The 10,840-nt window shown below is 43.2% G+C and overlaps 1 pseudogene; it reads left to right on the forward strand.

The window, feature by feature from the left end:
* The first annotated feature begins 5,204 nt into the window (after positions 1 to 5,204).
* Positions 5,205 to 8,206, forward strand: LOC137732836 (uncharacterized; annotated as a pseudogene).
* Positions 8,207 to 10,840: the final 2,634 nt, after the last annotated feature.

The raw sequence follows: 10,840 nt of genomic DNA on the forward strand, positions 1-10,840 counted from the left end.
TCTTTTTGTCAACTCCGTTAAAACTTCTGTTAAAATGAGTCACATGCCACACACATAAGGCTGAATCAATTGGCAAATATGGAAAACCAAATGAGAAAAATTGTGCTAATTGTCCCTCAACTTAAACCTAATTGAAGAAATGGTCCTTCAACTTTAACGGTCAATTGGAGAAATGGTCGCTTAACTTTAATCCAATTGTGGCAATGGTCCTTCCAATATGACTTATTTTGACGGAATTTTGATGGAGTTGACGAAAAGGACCATAGCTGCGCATTTTGATGAGTTAAGGGATCAATGGTTGTGAATTTTTAGTTGAGGGACCAGTGCTCCAATTGAGTTAAAGTTCAGGGATCATTTCTACAATTTTTTTCATGGAAGAAATAAGTGAGAATGAGGTAATGATGGCATCAAGACCTAAATGCAATTCTCAATGGCAGAGCCAACATGGGTTCATTGGTTGTCCTTGACCTCAACAACTTCAAAAACCTCATACATATTTGTTTGTGCATTGTATTTGACCTATGTGGAGCCAAAAATAATCACAAGGCGATACGTGGATTTTGGATAGAAGAGGACAAAATACCCTTGAGGCATAACGGGATTCCTACGCGCGAGCAGCGGACAATCATCCCTCAACCAAGTCAAAAGTGCCCAAAATAGGTAACAAATTCAAAACTATTTCATCCACCCTCATCCTATATTCTCCACAAGGTAATTATTCCATAACCCCCAAAACATTTCTTTCAAATTATGTTAATTAGTCAATTAATGGTGTAAACACGAAAAATTCTTGAAACAAGAAACAAGAATACGTGCACAAAATATATTTTGTGTTTAATGATTTTTGGGTTACAATCTCTTTGTAATTTGATCCTCTGATTCTATCTTCGTAGGGTGTGGGTTTGTGGATGAGTTGTTGATCCAAAAGGCCGTCGGGGCTTGATCTAAGGATGAACAGTTGATGAATGGATCTTCAAGGGGCGTTGGGCTTGATCTTGAAGAATGGGTGTATGAGTTTGTTGAGGTTGTTGATCCAAAGGGCCGTTGGGGCTTGATCTTAAGATGAACGATGAACACTTTCTTCAAGGGCCGTCGGGGCTTGATCTTGAATAATGGTTGTGTGGATTTGTTCAAGGGCTTTTGGGCTTGATCTTGAATGAACGGATGATGAACGGATCTTCAAGGCTTTTGGGCTTAATCTTGAAGAACGATTGGATGTGTGAATTTGTTGAGGTTGTTGATCCAAAGGGCCGTTGGGGCTTGATCTTAGGATGAACGGATGATGAACGCTTTCTTCAAGGGGCCGTCGGGGCTTGATCTTGAGTCGGCGGAAGTTCTTCAAGGGCCGTTGGGGCTTGACCTTGAAGGAGGGTTTGACGAAGAACGAAGAGTGTTTTCTTGATCCTTCGGGATTTGCTTGAGAGCTTTAGAGTTTCGAGGCTTCAAGGTTTTGGTGTGATGTAAATTCCCTTCTTTCTTTCTTTCTTCCTTTCTTTTTTTTTTTTTCAAATGAATGTCTTGGCTTCCTATTTATAGAATTCCAAAACTTGATTTTTGGATTTAAATAATCAGATGAAATAAATCATTTCTGCCAGGTATTGACACGTGTCCTATTTGATGACTTTTCCAATTTATTTCGATTTTTCGTTGAGTCACACGCTACATGTAAAATTTATGTGACACGTGAGCGCTGAAATTTTAATTATTGGTCGACATTCATTTCACCGAAATTTTGATGTCTACAAATGCCCCCACTTCAAGGCGCGTCGTAGACATGTGCTTGTCACGTGTAGGAGATGCGTTTTGAAGTTCCTTAATGTAGATGTCAACCCAAGGGCCGTCGGGGCTTGATCTTGAATTGGGCTGGAAATTTCTTCAAGGGCCATCGAGGCTTGATCTTGAGTTCGACTGGAAGATTTTCTGGTTTCCTCCAATCGTTGATTTTCCACAAGCTTAATCTTGAACTGGGCTGGAAGATTCTTTTGGTCTCCTCCACTCGTTGATTTTCCTTTGTGCTACTCTTGAACTGAGCAGCAGGATTCTTTTGGTCTCCCCCCGAAGGTCGACGAGCGGTTTCAGGATATGGCAGGCAAGTACGAGGTGGAGGTGCTGACCTGTTTCTTTGTTCAATCTTTCCAATTCGTATTGAATACGAATCAGAAAGATTGAAGTTTCCTTGTCTCTTCTCTGGCAGTGTATCAACCGTTGAAGATGACTACTCGAGAGCAATACTAGGTAAGCAATCAGGAATAGATTCCAGGTAGTCGGTTCCAGATCGGAAGACTGACTCCAAGTGCCGCTGACTGCTCTCTTTCACTTTGCCATGCGAGTAATAACAAAGACAAAGGAAAAGACAGGGAAAAAGCATGATATGAGATACCTTTGCTTTCGAAGAAGCAGCGAATGAATCAGCACATATATTTGTTGTGCTTGTCTCCACATGCTTCGATGTATCATTTTCACTTGCCTTACTTGCTCCCTTTGCATAGGTGGTATTTCCTTATGCAGGTTTAGCATCTTCTCTTGTAGTATTTGTCCTCTGATGCAGGAGTTGAATGCAACCTTTGCATTTAAATGGTGCTTCAGAACATTACTGCTCGGTGACGATGAGTACTCGAGAGCAATGCAAGGTAAGCAACCAGGCAAAGGATCCAGGCAATCAATTCCAGGTCAGAAGTTTGATTTCAGGTTCCGACTGATTACTCACTTTCCCCTTGTCCTGCAGGTAAGAACAAGGGCAAAGGAAAAGACAGGGAAAAAGCATGATATGAGATACCTTTGCTTTCGCCCTTGATGATATGAGATACCTTTGCTTTTGAAGAAACGGCGAATGAATCAGCACATGTATTTGTTGTGGCTGTCTCCACATGCTTTGATCTACCGTTTCCTCCTAGGTCATCTGTACTCCAGGTATCTGGTATCTTGTTTGGGGGAGAAAAAATTGAGTATTTCAAGAGGCTTTGCTGGGAGTACGCCCTCAGAGGTGAGGAAGAGTTGGGCATTTTCTTCAGGTCTGCCTTGCCATAAGAAATGAAGGTCGACATGTATAGGGATTTCTCAATAGCAAGTGGTGGTACTGTTCTTTTACCCTTGTCGACAAACGTCTCTTCGATATCTGAACGACGCCTCTTCGATTTCTGAACGACGCCTCTTCGATTTCTGAACAAGCGCCACTTTTGACAAAGTTGCACGCGTTTTCTGAAAAGCAGAGAAAGCGTCGCCGAAGTTTGCGCTTGTCGGCTAAAGATGTGTAGTTGCGATGATGGCCTCCACGTGTTTTCGACTTTGTCAGATATCTTTTGACAAAGTTGAACGCGTTTTCTGAAAAGCCGCGAACGCGTCGCCAAACTTCACGCAGGAAAATCCGGATTTTTGAATCGGTGGTCGTGTCGCCTTGGCTTTTTATAGCGGTATTGATCACCCCAACATTCACACTCTGAAGATTGCCCATTCTTGAAAAATCGTCTCCGACCCTTTGAAATTTTACTCCATCCCTTCTCTTTGAACACCTTTGAAAAATGACTAACTCATCGAACCTTTGCTTAGATTTGAGTCTCAGCAGCGATCCGGTTGTGCCCCGTCAAGGTAATGTATGGCGCCCTTCTTTTTTATCTTCTAACGGTCCTCTTACAGGTGAAGACTCTGTGATGAAGGACGCAACAACAGCTACGATAGTAGCTAGGAACCTCCTCACTCCTGAAGATAGTCGGCTGCTTTCAGGACGGTCCGATGAGTTGGCCATTCAAGAGTCCCTCGCTCTCAGTGTTCAGTGTGCAGGCTCTGTGTCCAACATGGGCCAACGCCTACTTGCTCGCTCCCGCCAAGTTGAATCCTTGATGGCGGAGGTGGAAAGTCTTAAGCAAGAGATCAAACTGCTTAAGTACGAGAATAGAAGTTTGCATGTGCTTGCAAATAACTATTCGTCGGGCATGAAGAGGAAGCTTGATGAGCTGCAAGAATCCAATGGTCGAATGCAAAGTGACTGTCAAAGGCTTGCGGCTTTCTTCCAGAGGCATATTTTTCTTGGCTCATCTAGCGTTCCACCAAGTATTGAGGCCTCTTCTTTGATGCCTCCCGCTTCTGTAGTTTTTCCCAAGTAATGGGGCTTCACGTGAACAACCTTTGTGAAAGCTCCATTTTTTTTTTTTTTTTTTTTTTTTTTTTGTACACACTTGTAATTTCTCGGAGATCAATGGACATGATTTATTTTATTCAGTGTATTGTGTTAAATACAAATAAAACATATACATCACTAAGATTTTTTTTTTTTTTTTTCCTCCTTCGGTGGCGCTGATCCACCAAAGTTTTTTTTTTTTTTTTTTCTCCTTCGGTGGCGCTGATCCACCAAAGTTTTTTTTTTTTTTTTTTTTTTTTTCTCCTTCGGTGGCGCTGATCCACCAAAGTTTTTTTTTTTTTTTTTTTCCTCCTTCGGTGGCGCTGATCCACCAAAGATTTTTTATTTTTTTTTATTTTTATTTTTATTTTTTTTTATGTTGGAAAGTGGCCAACTTGGCTATGCTTTCAGCTAGACAACAACTTGCAAATGCTTTTGGCTATAAAAAATTATAAAGGAAGAAAAGGAGAAACATCTTTCCTTGTTTTGGGGAGGAAAAACAGGAAAATGTTTTTGTTTTTTTCTTCAACATCCGTTGGTTTAAATAGCCTTTGAAGCAAAGGGAAAAGTGAAGATAGCTCATTTCGGTTTTGGAGAAAATAGAGAAGAAGAGAGAGCTCAATACTCTGCTGAGAAAAAGAAAGAAGCTGCAAATAGAGAAGAGAAGCTGCTGCTTCATTTAGTTAGTAATCATCTACCAAAGTAGTTGTTGTTTGTAATAGCTTTGAGCTATATGTATAGAGAAGAAATTATTCATTATATTTCTTCCTCTATTTGTTTCCTTGGTGTGTGAGAGCTTTTGGGTGTATTGGGTTATTTGGGCTGTGAGATTGCCAGCACTTTGTAAACTCCCATTTGGTTGATAGTGGATTATTGGGTGAGCTCCTACTGCTCTGAGGACGTACTCCAGTTACACTGACTGTGGAGGAACCTCGTTAAAATCTTTGTGTCTTTTATATTTTGTTCTTGCATTTTTTTTTGTTTTTTTTTTTTATTATTATTATTTTTTTTTGTTTGTTTTTTTTTTTATTATTATTATTATTATTATTATTATTATTATTATTATTATTTTTTTTTTTTTTTTGCGGTCATGGTATTTTTCAAATGTTTTAAGAGCAACACCATTACCATTCTCGCGAAGGAAAATGATTCGCAAGATAGGGGAACAACGCTGAAGATTTACGCCCCAGGCCTTAAGGCGCTTGCTCTTCCTACAAAAGACAACTCCATGCATATTAAGTCGTGGTCTTCTGAAGTATCTTGGAAGGTGGCAAACTTTGTTCGATCAAATACGGAGAGGGAGGCGTGCACACCGGGGATTCTTATCTTGAACCCTTCGCACCATGCTCGTGACAGTCATCCGGCTTCGTTTAAGCTTCTCGGAGATCACATCCGCAGCGGAGCTATGGCTTGGAATGATGCCTTGTCGACTACCGGAGAAGCTATTTTTGATGAGTCTTATTGGGAGTGGCTTGAAGATGTCTTGGGCCGATCTAAACATGTGCTTACTAGCATGGGCCTTTACTATGCCGTGTACGCGTCTTTGTTTAGTTATGATCTCCATCATTCTGTCCTTCATGCGTTCTTCGAGCATTGGTGTTCAGCGACTAACACGCTTCATACAGCTCAAGGAGAGATGTCAATTTCACTTTGGGATCTCCACAAGATAGGGGGATTGCCAATCCAAGGTAAGTTTTATGACGAGGTCGTTCCTAGTGCGGAGGAACTTTCTCTCTGCAATAACCGAGGATTGCCTGCGAGTTGTCGCTGTTTATTTTGGGCATATCACAAGCTTTCCCAAGATGCTCGAAGTAAATCAGGCGTGAAGATTTCTTCATGGATCCGCTTCTGGTATTGGGAGGACACAAGGTACAAGAAGTCCTCGAAGAGAAGAAGTTGCAACAAAACCACTAAGCCAAAGGGAGACTCATATCCATCTGGTGCCATTGGTTCAGCTAGGCGCCGTTCCCCTGCCGAGTTGAGAGCGTTTGAGGACCTTGGCATAGCATCAAAGCATGTGGAAGAATCTTACCTAGCTGCTTTCTTAGCTTGTTGGCTTTGTAAGTTTGTATTTCCAATCGGCGACGTCAACTTTGTTCGTCCTGGGGTTTTCAAAGTTGCTAGCAAGATGGCTGCAGGTGAATCTTTTAGTCTTGCTATCCCGGTTTTGGCCAATATTTATAATGGCTTGAGTGTTGTTTCGAACTCAGCAAACACTGAAGATCGTGCCGCGGTTCTTCCCTACCACTATGTGTATGGTTGGTTGGGTGAGTACTTCGGTACTCATTTTTTTTCTTCAACTCTAAACAAGTCAGGGCCTTTGATGACGAAGTATTCTGGCGTGCTTTCTTCGAAGAGCCTCGATGATTCCCAGGCGCAAGCACTGTTTAGAAGCTGCGAAGGCTTGAAGATGGACTATCTGGCGAGAGTTGGCTCGGTGCGGCGAGGCATCATGGACGATTCGCATCTTCGCTTCTCAGACTTATCTTACCTTATAAGTCTTCGCTCAAGGTATGTTTCTTTGCGGCAAGAAGATCGATGCATTGTTCAGCCGTATAGTCCCCACCGTTTCAGCAGACAATTTGGTTTTGTCCAACATGTGCCAGGCAAGCTGAAGGAAAAAAAACAATTAGACTCTTTGCAAGCCGTGTATATGCATTGGGAGTCTTGTACCCGTGCATGTACAAATGCTTCTGTCACCCTGCCGGCCAAAGACGAGTTCAAGAGTAGTCCAGTAACCCGTGCTTACGTAAGTTGGTGGTCAAAGGTATATTATGAGAATTTGGGGATGGCAAGTGGTACCAATTCTTCTCATTCACACCTTAATGTATTGAAGGAGGGGTGTTCTGTGGTTCCTACATAACTGATATCTTTTGATTGCGCGAGTGCTGCTACTTTGCAAGATAGACCAGTGGTTTTAGTCCCTCAATGCCCACGCTTGTCTTCTCAACATCTGGATGTATCTGAAGAGGCTGGTGATGAAGTTGATTCGCACGAAGATGGACTTGTTTTGCGGCAGGGTCAACAAGTTTTAAACAAGCGACGTCTTGAAGGCGCTCAGGCCGATAGCGATGTCAATTTTCGTCATAAGAAGAAAGAAGTGTTTAGGCTCCCTCAACTCGATGGCAGTGTGTCGTTTGAGAAAGACGTATGCATCTTCTTCTCTCTTATGACTTCTTCTGCTTTCATTGTTCTAGCTTTTGCTTCTAACAGCTTTCTTTGTTTTCTTTAGGTTGGGCCTTCTTGTTCTTTTGACTTGGCGACCACAGGTATTTATTCTTATATGGAGATGCTATTTGGAGGCGACCTACCTACAGGCGAGGAGATTGGGGATCCACCTGGTACAGAGCTTATCCCAAGTTCGTCAAGTTTCGCAAGTTTGCCGTGTGTAGGTGGAGGCATGCAAGATCCCGTCATGCGTTCTACACCTTTGCCAGCTAGCTCTGAGATCTCTCTGAGAGGTCCAAACCTTAGTGGTACTGAGCAGCTTATTCATCGCATCAATCTTCGTGCGGCAATGGATATCAAGAGCCATATTGAGGGGAGGATTTCAAAATGCCCGTCGGAGGACCTTGCGTTGCTTAAGGAGGACTTGTCGAAACTTATTTTGCAATTGACAATCTTAACATTGATTCTTCATCCTTGAAGATCAAGATTGCCGAACTTATGGCCGCCTCAACTGAGTATTCTTCCTTGCGTGTTATTTCCTCGAAGAAGTTGAGTCCAGATGTTAGAGCTCACCAACTTGCTGCAATAGACTTGTCACTAACCCAAGCCCCGTCTTCTCAGCAAGCTGCTTCGGGAGATTATCAATCTACAGAGACTTCTTTAGCTTCCGTCCGGGTACGTCTAGATACGTTGATGCGAGAACAAGAACAGCTGGGCATCGATGCATCAAAACTTGAAAGTGTTCTCGGGGAGCAGGGAGCTACACTTTCTCAATGCCAAGAGGAGATTTCACGCCTAGAACAAGAGAAAGACATGGCTATGGAGTTGCCCATCCTGTCTCTCACCGAGGTAGAGACTTTGAAGGCTTTGGAAGGCTTGCTTGAAGACCGCCTCCTTAGTGTTAGGGACATAGTTTTCGAGTAGTGTCTTCTGCCCCTTTTTTTTCTTTTGTAATCAGACTTTTTTCCTTTAAAGAAATAAAATGTTTGCATTCTTGAATTTGCTTTTTATTCTTCAAAGTGTTTTTTTTTTTTTTTTTTTTTTTTTTTTTTTTTTTTTTTTTTTTTGATGTGACTGTACTTGAAGTTTTGAAGTTTTAAGTTGCCTACGTACTCTTCCAAAGAAGAGATCAAGTCATAACGTAGTTCAAATGAGTGATGGTTTTGATGATGATTTTGCCGTACACATTTTATGCTCTTGCGGGCCAGGAGCGTGGTGCGTTTGCTTTAGGGGTAGTAGCGCTTCAAAAATCTGCCGTTGATGGGGCCGATCTCCAACCCGTCTTCTGCCATGATTAAGTAGGCGCCATTGGTGTAGATCTCTTGTATTACGTAGGGTCCATCCCACTTTGATGTGAACTTGCTTTTTGTCTTATGAGTTGTAATGATAGGCCTACGCAATGCCAGCACGAGATCTCCGGCTTGGAAAGACCTTGGGCGGACTTTCTTGTTGAATGCCTTGGCTAACCGTGCTTGGTAGCATTCCAAGTGTTGTTGAGCTTCGAGCCTTCTCTCATCCAGCGTTTCCAACTCCTGAAGGCGCAACTTTGCATTTTCTTCATCAGTCAAGCCTTCTTGTATAGCCATCCTTAGTGAGGGGATTTGACTTTCAAGCGGTAGAACAGCTTCTACGCCATATACGAGAGAATAAGGTGTAGCTTGGGTAGGAGTCCTATGTGTAGTCCTATATGCCCAAAGTGCTTCACTTATTCTTTCATGCCAGTCTCTCTTTGTTCGGCCGATTACCTTTTTCAGGAGGTTGCACAGCGTCTTGTTGAATGCTTCCGCGAGGCCGTTGGCCGGAGCATGATACATGGAAGACTTGTGCTGCTTGAACTTGTATTTGTCGCAAAGCTCGTCCACGAGTCGGTTGGAGAACTGTTTTCCGTTGTCAGTGATAATGTAGCGAGGCACCCCATATCGGTGGATGATATGCTCCTTGATGAAACGAATAACAGTTTCCTTTTTTACTTCCCTTAAAGGTATGGCTTCAGCCCACTTGGAGAAGTAATCTGTTGCAGCTAGGATGTAAGCTTCCCCTGCAGATGACTTTGGCGTAATTGGTCCTACAACGTCCAATCCCCATGCGTCGAACGACCATGAAGCAACTGTAGGGTGTAATGGTTCAGGCGGTTGATGTATGAAGTTGGCGTGGAATTGGCAGGCTTGGCACCTTTTGGCGTGTTCCAGGCAGTCCTTTACCATGCTCGGCCAGTAGTAACCCATTCTTTTAAGCTGGAAATGTAGCTTTGGTCCAGATTGATGTGCCCCACACACACCTGAATGTGCTTCTTCCATGGCTTGATTAACTTCTTCCTCACCTAGGCATCTCAGGAGCAGTCCTTCAAAAGAGCGTCGGTAGAGTGTTCCTTTGTAGTAAAGGAAGCGAGGTGCTCGTCGACGTATTTCGGAACGGTGTCTAAGATCATCTGGAAGCTTTCCGTGCTCTAAGTAGTCGATCAGCGGCTGTCTCCACTCTTCAGCATCGACTGGAAGTACTGAGACGACATTTGTATCATCTAGTGACATTTTATTAACGAGCGGAATCACCCATCTTTGGCAAACTGGCACGTATACAACTTCATCTTTTCCTAGTGTCATACTCGAGGCTAGATTGGCGAGAGCGTCCGCCATTTGATTTTCCTTTCTTGGCACATGTTCTAGTGTCACAGCTTCGAACTTTTGTAGCAGTTGGGTCGCTAGCCGGAAGTATGGGACGAGATCATCCTTCCTCACCTCATACTCAGTTAAGAGTTGATTGATTATGAGCTTGGAATCGCCATATACCTCAAGAGCTGTGATTTCCATGTTGATCGCCATTTGGAGCCCGATGATCAATGCTTGGTACTCAGCAACATTGTTGGAATGAGTAAGGTAGTATGTGCCTTTGTGGTGACATGAATACTACTCCTGCCCCCACTCCGTCTGCTCGTGCGGATCCGTCGAAGAACATCGTCCATGTCGGGAAGATGTCGATGTAGAACACCTCCTCGTCAGGCAAGTCGTCTGAGATTTTCCAATCAGTCGGGATTGGATGATCGGCAAGGAAGTCTGCTAGCGCTTGTCCCTTGACGGCTTTAGCTGGGACGTAGATGATCTCATATTGATTAAGAAGCAAAGCCCATTTAGCGAGTCGCCCTGTGAAGACTGGCTTAGTCATAACGTATTTGACAGGGTCGGCTTTAGCAACCAAGTGGATGGTGTAAGCATGCATATAATGTCTGAGTTTCTGAATGGCAAACACCAAAGCGAGGCACATCTTTTCTATTGGGGAATAGTTCAACTCAGCGCCGGTGAGAGTTCGACTGAGGTAGTAAAGTGCTCCTTCTCTTTGGGATTCATTCTCTTGCGCCAAGAGTGCTCCGATTGAACTTTCCTGAGCAGCAATATACAATATGAGTGGTTTCCCGGGCACAGGTGCCCCCAGGACAGGTGGACTTGACAAATATTTCTTTATGCTTTCAAAAGCATTATGGCATGCTTTGTCCCATACGAATGGAACATCTTTCTTCATAAGGCGACTAAACGGTTGATAACGCCCTGAGAGGTTGGAGATGAA

The sequence above is a fragment of the Pyrus communis genome, chromosome 2 (assembly GCF_041283825.1).
Source record: "Pyrus communis isolate YQ-2024b chromosome 2, ASM4128382v1, whole genome shotgun sequence".
Classification (NCBI taxonomy): domain Eukaryota; kingdom Viridiplantae; phylum Streptophyta; class Magnoliopsida; order Rosales; family Rosaceae; genus Pyrus; species Pyrus communis.